The sequence below is a fragment of the Schistocerca gregaria genome, chromosome 1 (genome assembly GCF_023897955.1).
Source record: "Schistocerca gregaria isolate iqSchGreg1 chromosome 1, iqSchGreg1.2, whole genome shotgun sequence".
In the NCBI taxonomy this organism is placed as follows: Eukaryota; Metazoa; Arthropoda; class Insecta; order Orthoptera; family Acrididae; genus Schistocerca; species Schistocerca gregaria.
This window is the reverse complement of record NC_064920.1, coordinates 644,364,423-644,377,805: the sequence shown is the minus strand read 5'-3', so window position 1 is coordinate 644,377,805 and position 13,383 is coordinate 644,364,423. Positions and strand designations below refer to the sequence as shown.

At 36.9% G+C, this 13,383-nt stretch overlaps 1 protein-coding gene across 2 annotated transcripts in view; it reads left to right on the top strand.

Annotated features, from left to right (window-relative positions):
• The window catches only part of LOC126360778 (serine/threonine-protein kinase D3), a 172,316-nt gene that overhangs the window by 151,434 nt on the left and 7,499 nt on the right, over positions 1-13,383 (top strand). The window lies entirely within an intron of this gene.

The following is a 13,383-nucleotide window of genomic DNA, read 5'->3' as shown; positions in this document are numbered from 1 at the left end:
CAAGTCGTTTAGGATCTGCAAAAATGCTTTATAGAATCGGAAGCAGGCATTATTTGCCTGTCTAACCTTTCTGTCTGCAGATGAAAGACCTCATGCAAATTTTAATAGGGCATTGGCAGGTTTCTGTCAGTGTATGTTGACATGAAACTGACAGGCTGGGATGTGATACTACCTGTCTTGACTTTCAGAAACAATACAGAAAAGCAAAATACAAAAGGTTTCTCACCATTTTTCCTGACCTGTGGTGGAGAGGCTGAGAGTACAAGTCGTAGTTTGTTTCTGTTTCAGTGAAGACATTTGGAATGATTACTCATAAACAGTTCATTACAAGAACAGAAGAAGTAAGACCACTGGCACATGTAAGGTTCTTGGAAGACCAGGTTTATGACAGTGAACACAACAATGGCAAATGCTAATCTGTAGACTACAACCCATGTGAACTTGCAATAATTTTTACGTCTGTGAAAAAGTTGGGCTATAATAAAAGTGACTAAACTTCTACTTTAGTCATATCTTAAAATTCTGTATTGGCCAATGAGATAGTGGACAATGATCCTACGTAGAAGAGACAAGAGTGAGAGATGTCATCTATGATGTATGCATTAAGCCCATTTGTAATCCTGAGGTGCACCAATGCGTTGCTAAGCGTATGGTTCTAATGTGGTTCATCAGTGTCTGTGACAGTACTTATACATCTTCCCTAGTCATCTTCAGCAGACATTGTGAGTGATTGTCACGTGTGTTCTCTGTGTGAATTCCAGATTCCACCTGACAAAGATGAACAGGTCAGTGGTCAAAATATTGTGTAAGAGAAAGGAATAGTTGAGGTCGAAACTACAGAAGAAATTTGGGATAATTAATAGTCAACATTGGTATTAAATAAATAAATAAAAGAGGCTTGATGTATACCAAGTGCTGCAACAGACAACATTGAGACCGGAAAATTTTTTGGAGCCCATGTGTTTCATTTACTCTTTTTGCCCTCCTCCTCCCTCCCCCCCCCCCCCCCCCAACAATAAAGAAATACACATTTGTTGAAGAAAAGTGGCAAGTACAAAAGTGTGTTGTTTTAATAATTGCAATGTGTTTGGATTGTAACAAGCACCAATTCAAAGCATCTCAATAACTCTACAGTATATGATCTTTATGTATGCTTATTGTTAACCCTTAGCCACCTGATGTGTGTGCCTCATACACTACCCCACGTCAGTCATAGAGACCGTTTGCATGTTTTAAATTTTTTGTTAAAGAATATTAAAATATTGCAATAAATTAAAGTCACATCTTTGTTTTCATAATATTTTAATCGTAACACATCTTCAAAATGTGAAAAAGTGTGCTTATAGATATTAAAAATAAACACTTGACAAAAGTCTACACATTTTAGGCAGAATTGTAGGAACTTAAAAAATGTGAGATTTGACTGTACAAATGCTTATAATACCAATATTCTTACATATTTATGAAAATTTCGATATATTATTACAATATATAAGTAATTTTTGGCACATATTAACACAAGGTTTTCAAAATTACAAGGCACAAACACTCACAATTTGCAGGGATATTCAATGCACATTTTTAACTATATTAAACACAAATAGGATTCTTACATGCAAAACATAAATAGACTGTTTTGCATTTTGTTTTAGGGTCTCAAGTCAAGCATGTTTTCCTTTTTTAAAGTTTTTCAGAAGTTTCAGTTGATGACGTATTGGGTGTTTGATCCATTTTTATCATTCGATGTATGGTGCACTGAAAGTTTCCTTTGTAAGCCAAAACTATGCACCCAGCATTTCAAGTAAGGGTTTATAAGATCTGCCAAATTTTCTATGAGAGCCAAGTGTGGGACCTTTGACTGCGCTTGGTAAATGTTACTAACAGTATACACATTGTTGAAGATATGCCAAGTATTCTATAAAATATTGCCATTGGCCATTGTTGAGTTCATTTAGACGTGGAGTAGGTAGCACATTTCAGATGTAGCATGTCAACGCTGCCCTTTGTGCTGTTGTAAAATATGATCATTACTGGTTTCTCCGTATTTGAATCAGTGGTTGGTGTATGATGCATGCTGGATGAAACAAACACAGATTTACTTAACTTTTGTATAAAAGATGTTAGTATAGCATCAGATGTAAATCCAAAAATGGCCGATCCAACTTCTCAATCATGCCTGGGAAGAACTGAAGTGGGATTTCGTGCTTGTTTTTCTTCATGTTACCCACTAGTGTCAGTCGTTTTTGTTTTAGCACATTCACTAGCTCCACTGATGTTAACCAATTATCAGTGGTCACGTTTTTGTGTGTACCTTCTATCAATGTTATTAGTTGCAAAACTTCCTGGCTGTGTTAGTTCAGTCTTTAGTAATCAGCTGGCAGACCTTTGCCATTAAAATGTTTCCCCAAGTACAAGTAAGTCTCCAACAAATACACAGTTTGAGCACCAGTAACGCACATGATTTTCAAACCATATTAGTGTGGTTTTTTCGGGATGTACATTTTGAATTTGTGCTTTTCGCCTAAAGCTACTAGCATTTCATCAATGCAAGCGAAGCTGCCGATGCATCAGAGGTCTTTACAGTTCTGAATAAACATTTTAAAAAGTTGTGATATCGGTGTAGCTAAATCAGTGATGCGGGTTTCAGTTCAAATATTTGTATCGTCAAACCAAAGACAGTTGAGCAGCACTTCAAACCTGTACCACAGTCTAACATAACAGTCGCGACACTCACTGCTGTAAAAGTTGTTACCGTTTGACAGATGGAGCGACACTAGCGCTCCAAGCGGTGAGTAAGATGAACGTCAGACACGTCGTAAGCATAATGTTTGTTTTGCATCCATTTCCTACGTAATCTATGAAATATTTGTGTTATTTGCTTGCCTCCAAGGGTTTGTGTAGTATCAGAAGACACATATGTTTCTAAGAATGATTGTAAAATTAGCGCAAGTATGGACAAAAACCATGAATTGAGTGGCAAGTTACAACACATTTGTGAAGAAACATTGGTGACATTGGATAGAATTGCACCTTACCTCGCTGATATCAAAAGAATATAAACATACATATTCATACGCAAGAAGCACAGACATGTACCTCTACGTGCAAAAGCGATCGACAGCTCATTTATCTTTCTGTAGGCCTACTGTGCTGTCACTGTCGCCTGTTGCCACATGTACGACCTTCATCTTTATATTATTCTAAGTGGGACAAGCAACTGCCAAATAGTGGGTGAAATATGTTGAAAACATTATAATGAGCTCATTGCATCGCATTTCACGCAAAACCAAATATTTGAATAATTTTCAAACAATCTGTCAGTGAAAAGGTGCTAACAAAATAATGTCATCACATGAAGGAAGTAAGGAAAATTAAGTTACAAACAACAGAAGTGAATGAAATACATACCAAACATTACGCTTTTGTAAGACACGAATAACTGCACGTAATCTAACCACTTCATCGTCAAAGCAGGTCTGTGTTGACGACTCACACGAATCTGTCACTGACACATGGAGAGCTGAATTGGCTGCTTCTGTGTCATAGGACTATTTTACAGCTTTAGATGGAATGTCGAATCTTTGTGGCAGTTTCCTCTTCATCGTCACTTGAGGTGGGTTATTTGGGATGTCAAACAGTGTGGGTACTGCATTCCACACAAATTTGTTATTGTCTGCATTCATGAACTGGTTTTGTTCGAAATGTAGCGAACAAAACCTAATATTATTATACAGGTAAACTGGGTCTTTCTTCATAAGGTCTTCTCGTCTGCTATTAACTAGCCATTTTCTGCTCCTAAAATGAAACCTTCATAATTTATATACATATAGTTTGCAAGTGAATCCTGACGATTCAGTTTAGTAACATGATGGTATATACCTTTCAGGATCCTTAGGAAACCTAAAAAACGACAGCTGTGTTGTCTTCTTCCTGTTGTTGTTGCTGCAATTTATTGCGCTACAAATGCTCCCGGTGGTAAAAACCATTCTATAAATCAAAATAAACAATTATTATTCATTTTCACCATCCCGCCGAACTCACAGTTCAACCTACCGGCCGCTTGGGGCACTGCTGGCGCTGTAGGCAACAAAATCGAGGCGAAGTGTCGCGACTGTTATGTTAGACTGTGCCTGTACTTGTTCATAATGCAGCTATATATTTCTCTACCTGTGCCATCTTTACTGTACCAGCATGTGTAGTGTGCATGGCCCTTTTTTTTTTTTTTTTTTGAAAATGGAAGTGTAGTACAACATATCAATGAAGGCTTTTAATTTAGTTACATCTACATCATGAACAGCTATTTCCCTGTGGTAATTAGGTCAAATTTTCTGATTTTTTTTCACTGGTGTGCTTTACTATATATCCCAACACAGCGTCAGAGAAAAATAAGCTCCAAATCTAGAGGCTTTGTATTTTCGTGCAGAACACCCAGAAAATTGCATTTGAGTCTGGGTAGATGCCGTATGATGTTATGAAGCATAGTCTTTGATCTTGAGACAGGAGGACGGGAAGACCAACAAAATCAGTTCATACCAAAGCGGTAGGCATATCTTGCCAGTGGAACATCGTCATCGTAAGATGAATTCTCCTTTGGCTTCCTAATGTCATTCCCTCGTTCTATGGGTTGAGGTTCAGGCCCATCACCATCAACTCTTGAATTGGACTGGTGTTCATCTTCAGTAATGTGAGCCACTGGAACATCCACATTACCGCAGTCTTCATACGGAAGTTCTCGTATGTATAACAAGTCTTCAGAATCTATGTCAGTTCCCTCCAACCATCGGACTATATTTTTCTCCATTCGAGACATTTTTACTATACAAAAATAAAAAAAATAACACAGGCCAATTATGGAAAAACATTTTTGCTGAAAATACCTTATTCTTATCTTTTTTACGGTGGGAAATCCAAATATGATACTTAAAAAACTGTATCATCAACTATTTCTTCACATTTTACAGTTAAAATTAGTAAATTAGCATTTTTTAAAAGAATTTAACAGATTTTATGTAGTTACAATAATTTAAAATGGAGGAGTAATGAATGTAGATGACGTTGGTAGCACTGCTGAAAAACATTTGCTGGCAAAAAAAGGTTGATTGTATTTTTGTGTTAACAGATGGTGTTTTGTTTACTGTCAACTTAACCTCACTTTCCTGTTCCCTCTACATGTGCTCAGTACAACGTCTAATCGTGATTATAAAAACTGCTGACAGGTTTTGTTATAATTGTGGTGAATTTGTGATTAAAAAACACCAAAGAAACATTACAGACTTTGTGGAAAAGGTTTATATATCGTACTTTGGATCTAAACTTGGTGATCAAAATAAATCTTGAGCACCGTATAAGGTATGTTATTGTGTGTGTTGAAGATCTGAGAAAATGTTCCAAAAAGGTGAAAAAAGCCTTTAGATTTGCTGTTCCTATGATATGGAGGGAGTCAAGAAATCATTCCGGTGATAGTTACTTTTGCAGTGTTGATATTACTGGTCATAATTCGAAAAACAAGAAGGTAATAAGCTACCCTAACCTTCCGTCCACCACCCAACCATTAGGGCATGGTGTAGATTTGCTGGTTCCTGAACCACCAGATAATTTAAATTCTATTCCAACAGAAGTATTTTCTGTTTGTACAGTCTGATTTAGATGAACCAGATGATGATTAATTCCATTGTAACACACAAAGTCTAGAGCCCAAATTGTTTACTCAGACCGAGCTTAACAATTTTTAGGGATCTGGGCTTAATGAAAAAAAACTGAATTGCGTGGCTCTAGATTAAAAGAAAAAAACTTATTGGCAGTCGAAACCAGCATATACAGGTATAGAAAGAGAGAGCAGCAATTTTCAAGTTTTTTCGACGAGAAGTTGCTTTAGTGTATTGCTCGGACATTTCCGGTCTGATGAATGGGTTTGGTATTGAACACAAAAATAAAGACTGGAGGCTGTTTATTAATTCATCCAAAACTATTGATGGAAAAACGCTACCAAGTCTGTGGAATACCAACATGATGGGAGATTACTGTTGGTCACTTCACCAAGAAGGTCAGCAAGCGACTCATCGTAGAAAAAGCTACACAGGAAGCTTCAAAGAAAATACAAATCAATTCCAGATGACAACTGAAACCTCTGTTAACGCATATCATTGTTTTTAGTAGCTTACTGTAAATACAAACCACACTTATGTTGTAACAAAATGTTTCATTAATTTCCCCATTTACAGTATAGCGTAGGATTTTTATACTACATAATGAAAAGCATATTGCTCGAAATCTATGGGTCATACAAAAAATTAAGGCTAGATTTGTTTTCAGCTCATAAAAATCTATAAAGATCAGCTATCAAAGCAAAAAAAGTTTTTCGTTGGCCTGTGTGATTAAACTAAAGTTACATAACCTCCTGATGTCGGTCACAAGTACCGGATTTAAAAATACTACCAAGTGCATGCACCTGGATCTGCTGAACGCACAGCACTAACTGGTGAGGGAAGGAGAAAAGTATGTTGACTGACGATTTTGTCACATGCGTTTTTTTTTTTTTTTTTTTTTTTTTTTTTTTTTTAAACAATGCCTCGAAAGTCTCCGAGACCGTTGTCAGGTAGTTAAGGGTGAACAGGCACCAACTACTAAATGAATGATATATTTCTACATCTAGAAAATATACTATTTATTGAAATTTATGCCTTCCAGTTTTAACTTTATTGATTTTTTTCTTTTGAATCTGAAAACAGGATGATTTAACAGTGCACTAGCCACAAGAAAATTTCATTCTTACCAGTTGTGAATAAGAATGTATGGGGTAAGGTAAAGTTGTCCTCAACCTAAAAGTTGATTTAATTGCCACAATGCTAGACTAGGCATTGTTCTATTACAGGCAATATAGCTGTCCTTTCCTTTGACCTTTGAGTTGACTTTACTCAACCACTTGTGGAGCTTAACTAAAGGTGAATATGGATTCCGAACTACAGTGGAATTTGACATTTTTCATATATACAGGGTGGTCAGAAACAGTGTGAAAAGCTTGTATGAGTGTTGCAGGGTATGTTGTGCTGAGAAATAGTTGTTCCAAGTTTCCAAGTTAATTAGCATTGAAGATAACCAATCATACAGTTGCATTGGAAAATTCCAGCAGCCTGTTAGAAACGGTGTTGCCAAATGTGTTCTTTGTTTGGCTTCCTAAAACTGAACAAAAGAGCAATACAAAAATTGGACGTGGAAGACAAGTAAACTTAATAAAATCTACTGAAGACTGAATCCTAGCGGCTTTAGTTTGTAATCTTGCACTTGACCCACTGTGCCACACACATTGGTTGAGAGGTGGAGAGACAGTATCAGAGAGAAAACGTATTAGAAAAGCTGTTGATTCTTTGATGGCAAAATGAAATTTAGGTAAAGTGAAAAAATTGAGTAGATGGTACAAATAAAGATGGAGGAAGAAAAGTTATCTCAGCTCTCAAATTGTGAGAAAAGCAGAAGATAAACAACAGTAGCAGTGGATTATATCAGTTAATGTTTTTCCTTTTAATTTACTTTACTTCGCTTGTTTCTGGTTTCTTTCTTACATTTGCATCCTCATTATCTTTGTACATTAGTATTTAATTCTGAGCTTCTCCTTAGCAGCTGCTTTAGACTTTAACTTGTATTTTCAACTTATTGATTGCTTGCAAATCCACATTTGTGGTTTGCAACTTGTATGATAGCCAAATATTTGACTGTAAGTTCATCTGTGTTTTTGCTGTACTCCCATTAATTTTATAATAAATTGCCATCCTCTACCAGGGCTTAAGCTTCCAAGGGAAAGTAGATAGTTTGAATGAACATTTCAGTTATATTAAACATTTTGATTTGCAGCTCCTTGTGTTGGCCGTGTTTGCAGTTAAAATTGTTGGATGTGAGGTCTGCCAGTTATGCAGAACACCATTTTTTCTCAGTGCCCAACATGTTTCGGCACCACTGTGCCATCATCAGTGGGTTTTGGTTTTTATTTATTCTGTAATGTGAACAGTTTTGTTAAATGATTATAAAATTACATGCATTTTTAGTTCAAACAAAAGAGCAGGCACACGCCACACGCATGCACACACGCATGCGCGCGCGCGCGCACACACACACACACACACACACACACACACACACACAGATAAAATGCAAAAAAAATTCAAATTTGGCACCGAGCTCTCTGGTTAACAAATGGACACTGACTGGGCTGGAACACACAACAAACCACAATAACACTATGCTTTGGTGAAGTGAAAAGCATTTTACTACATTATTTGTGGAAAATACTTGTTATAGTTACGTGTGCATCACAACACCTCAGTATGATGCAAAGAATGGAAGTGCTTTCCACATGAAAGCGTAAGTAAAAATGAATATAGGTGCGAAAACATCACGACAATCTAAATTACATTCTAGAAGATAGTTTAACTCCCAGAAAAATACTTTCTCATCATCATTTGGTTGCAGATGATGCTACCTGTAGTAATTAACATACAAGGGATCCAGAAAATTCATGCACACCAAATGTAAAGGTATTTACAAAAAGAAATGATCTGTTGTTTGAACTAAAGATGCATGTAATTTTATAATTATTTAACAAAACTGTTCACATTGCAGAATAAATAAAAATGAAAACCCACTGATGGCACAGTGTGCCAAAACATATTTGGGTACTGAGAAAGAACGGTGTTTTGCATAACTGGCGGACCTTACATCCAACAATTTCAGTTATATGTTGTGCTCACAAGAATTGTCATCTTAGGACTTCAGGTGTAACCAGTACTTTAATAGATATCATTAAAAGTTCTTTTTGTCCTCTAGTTACATTGTCACATTGTGACTGCTGTGAATTCCAGATCTGAAATCAGAGTTGTGAGTGAAGTGCTGCGCTTAGTACTGAAAGCACACTTATTACAAACACCAGTGTACAGACATAACAGAACTGCCTCCTAGATAGAGAATGCTGATGTCTATACAAACATTAATTCTTCAAAAATATGCAAACATTACAAATTTAAGATGTTTCAAGTACCTTCTAGAAATGGTAAATTGTAAATAACAAATATTTTCTGCTGATCAGAATTGAACTGGTAGTCTTAACGACTTAAAGTGTGAGTGTGGATCTGTGTTATATCGGTTTATTCCCCCATACCACCTTCCACTTCTTTACGAGGTGACTTACTTGGAACTTGCATCCACTCTTCTTTACTGGCCAGCTGGCTGCTGGAAACCCTCTTGACTTCTTCTCCGTAGAGTAATACTAGGTACAGGAATTTTTAGACTCTTTCTATTTATGAAATGAGTAGACATACAAACTTTACTTTTCATCTCTTAACAATGTATTTGACCTCCATACTCTCACTTTTCACATAAATATGTAACTTTGTGTAAGTCTCTTGTACAGCCGAAAGTCAGAAACAAATTGGGTTACAGTTAAAAGAAAGTTGGCTTAGATAACATAACTTTTCCTAACATGAATCAGAACATAAGTCTTCCCTATAGCAAGCTTACATCAAGAGTTCCGAAGAGTTCTTTTTCAACTGTCCTTGTTTTAATAACAATAGTCAATGACACAGTATGCACAGAGCTGTATATAAACTCCATGGTTCTTCCTTACACACTCAGTAAAACATCTATGGATTGCCTGACAGGTACTTGTCAGTGCCGTTCGTTCACCACGTCTACTTTCTTCCTGCGACTGATTTGAAACTTGCACACAAAAACATGTGAAGCGCAATAGGTAGTTTTTTTTCCCCGGGAAAGCTCCTCTCCACTTCACAAAACGTCACTGAAGCGTATTTGAAGGCAGCCAGGTCACTGGAGTTCAGCTTTGTTTCAGTATCTTCAAATGTTGCAACATTCCCTGAAAGACTATCACCAATTTTGCACAGTGTAGAATATCCAGGATTCCATTGGAGAACACTTTGCAATTTGGTTTCCACTTTGTGAGCCACATGACCATGAGCTTGACCCAAGTCACTCTGCACATGTTGCACAACACTCAGGGCCTCACGTAGCTGAGTGCCAACAACTTCCAGTCTTTTGATGGCTTTTAATATCAGTGAAAAATTGGCATTAATGTATGTCAAGTTTTGAGACAATGTATCTGTAAAAACTTCTTTCACAATTTTGATAGCACTTGATTCATCGCTATCAAGCTCACAGAAGATTGTCTTTATTTGGGTGTAGTTGGTGCAGTAATACTCAGCAGCATTAAGCCAAGAACCCCATCGTGTAAGAACAGGTTTAGGTGGGAGGGGCATTGAAGGTGCTTTTTCCTTGAATTTCTGCACCCGTAGTGGAGCCTTCACTTAGATTTTCTTGCCACAGGATATTAATTTGTCCATGTCAGGGTAATTTGATCTCACCTCTTGGGCAACTCTGTGCAACGCAAGTGGCATACACCATACTGGGATAGAGAATCTGAAGCCCTGTGGCCGCTTTAGCCATGTATGAAGCACCATCTGTTACAAGCAGCAAAACGTTGTCTCTTTTCGCACCATCCAGCCACAGTAGCTTCAGAGAGTTGTCAAACAATTTAGCAATCGTCGAATTGTTTAATCTATCCAGAGCTTCACACGTTAGTAGGAACAAATCACCAGGGCCATCAACTTTTAGAACACCAGCAACATTTGCAATATACCACCCACTAATAGCTGTAGTTTCATCTCTTGACAGTCAGATATTTTGCTCAGCAATAGTAATTCGTGTTTTGTTGAGCACATCATTGTAGCATATGGATAAGCAGTGCTGTCTCAGTGTAGATTCATCTGGAACTGTATGTGTTGTGTACTTCTCCAAGAACCGTCTGAAGCATAGATTCTTCAGCTTTCCCAATGGGATGTTGCAGGACAGCATCATCTCACACAAATCCTTGCAGAATGATTGCACGGTTAACGATTGACCTGTCTGTTCAAATAACAGCGTTTGCTTGCTGCTATTTTCAGCACTTCAATTCACACAGTTTACAAAATAATATTTTCCCATCAGTACTAAAGAACTTCTCAAACATATCCTCAAAACTTCACACTGTCGGAGCACTTTGCTTTAGGCATGTTGAACAAGGCAAAGGCTGCATTCAAACTGGTTACTGGGAATACCTGTGTGATTGCGATAATTATTACGGCAGAAGCTGCCTTTGTTGGCTCTGAGAGTGTACTGTCGACTTTGCGCAACGATGTTTTATGTTCACGAAACGACCGCTGTGGTACACCGATTTTCTGCTACGATCCTGAGAAATAAAGCTGTGTACTAATTTATTTGTTTATCTTTCATAGTAGCACATTAAATATTGTCTCGTGGGCAACATATTCGTTTCCTTATTCGTGTGTCCCGTAAGATACGAGAAAAACGGTATATGCATTTTTGGCAAAAGTTGACAGAAATATGACCTATTACATTAAAAGTTAGCCACACTATGGCCTATTACAAAAATTTGTCAAAATATGACTTAATACGCACAATCAAAATACATTTTTCAACACTAAAATGCCTGGATATGTGTATAAATTGTTCTAAAATTCACCCTATAGTTCAGAAAAAATATGACTTGTCATTAAAATCCGGGCCCTATTCATTATACTTAATATTGTACACATTTTCAAAAGATTCTAACTTTTCAATAAGTTCAACTCAATGTTCAGTTCTAACCTTTTCGATAAATCTTGAAAAGTGCTACTCTTGTTTCTAAGGTCTGCAAACATATGATTTATATGAGTGGTCAAAGAATTTGTCAACTCGTTCTTTAAATCTACTTTTAAATTCTCTGTTACTTATAGCGTCGAACTCAGTCATCAATGCACCCATGCCTTTGCATAGATTACTAAATTCTTTGCTTTGAGGTTCAACTTCGGCATTTAACAAACATAAATTTGTTGTTTGAATATTTAAAGTTTCACTCTGAGCATTTAAGATTCACTCTGGGTATTTAAATGAGAACTTAATGAGTTTAATTTAAGACTCTGAGCTTTGATTAAATTTATCAACTCAGCCCAATCAGGCACTTCTTTGCTAATTTTCATGACCATGTGACAATAAAGTATCTTATCTTATGTTATCTTATCTTATCTTATGACCATAGCTGGGTCTTGAGTTTCCCCAACCTGTTGTATACTTTCCATACTTTTATATACCTTAGCTCTTGTAAGCATTTTAACTAACTTTATATATGATAATTACATAATAAAAGTTCACTCAACAGTATCTTGTACCACTTCATACTAAAGTAATCAAGTTTTGTTTTACGCTCACCCGGAGTAGAATTCAGGTTGCGGATGTGGAGGCAGGTCTGCACCAGTGAACAACAGCTGGTGCTGGCAGTATCAGATGTATGTTGGTTTCCACATCTGTGTTCCCATGATGTGTGTGAGAGCTGTATACTCCGCGCACTGGAGCTTCTCGGTTGAAGCGTTCTATGCGTATTTCTTCTTAGACAAATACGTTGAAATCTTCTTTGCTGTTTTATAAATTTGAATTTCTTATTTCGTCACTATTTTTCCATTTAAATTTTGCTCCATTGGATACTTGAACATATTCCAATTTCTGGGAGTAATTCCCTTGTTTTATTATGTTTAGTTGCTATGGCAACACGTAACAGCTTCTTCTCTCATTTTCTCGGTCCTTTCACACAGATAGCCACCTTCTAACCCTATTGACTTCTTCTCCGTAGAATAATGCTAGGTACATGAATTTTTAGACTCTTTTTTATTATGAAATGAGTAGACATACAAACTTTACTTTTCATCAGTTAACGGTGTATTTAACCTCCATACACAATAAAACTCTCACTTTCCACATAAGTATGTAACTTCCTGTAAGTGTCTTTTACAGCTAAACGTCAGAAACAAATTGGGTTACAGTTAAAAGAAAGTTGGCTTAGATACCATAACTTTTCTTAACATGAGTCAGAATATAAGTCTTCCCTATAGCAAGCTTACGTCAATAGTTTCCAAGGGTCCTTTTGAACTGTCTTGTTTTAATAACAATAGTCAATGACACAGTAAGCACAGAGCTGCATATAAACTCCATGGTTCTTCCTTACACACTCACCAAAACATCTGTGGATTGCCCGACAGGTACTTATCGGTGCCGTTTGCCCGCCACGTCTACTTTCTTCCCGCTACTGATTTTAAACCTGCACACACAAACACGTGATGCGCAGTTGGTAGGATTCAACCATCCTACTCTCATATCCTGATTATTGTGTGTTTGAGATGGTAGAAGGCTAAGTGGTTCTAGAATTTACACAGAAATTCTCGAATCACTACAGTAGTCCACATGCTAGCTAGCAACCTTAGCTTCTACTCTGCACTGCTTACAGCATGACTTGTGGCAATATCTAATAATGAATCCCACTGTTGCACAGTCACATTGTAAGGAAACTGTTAC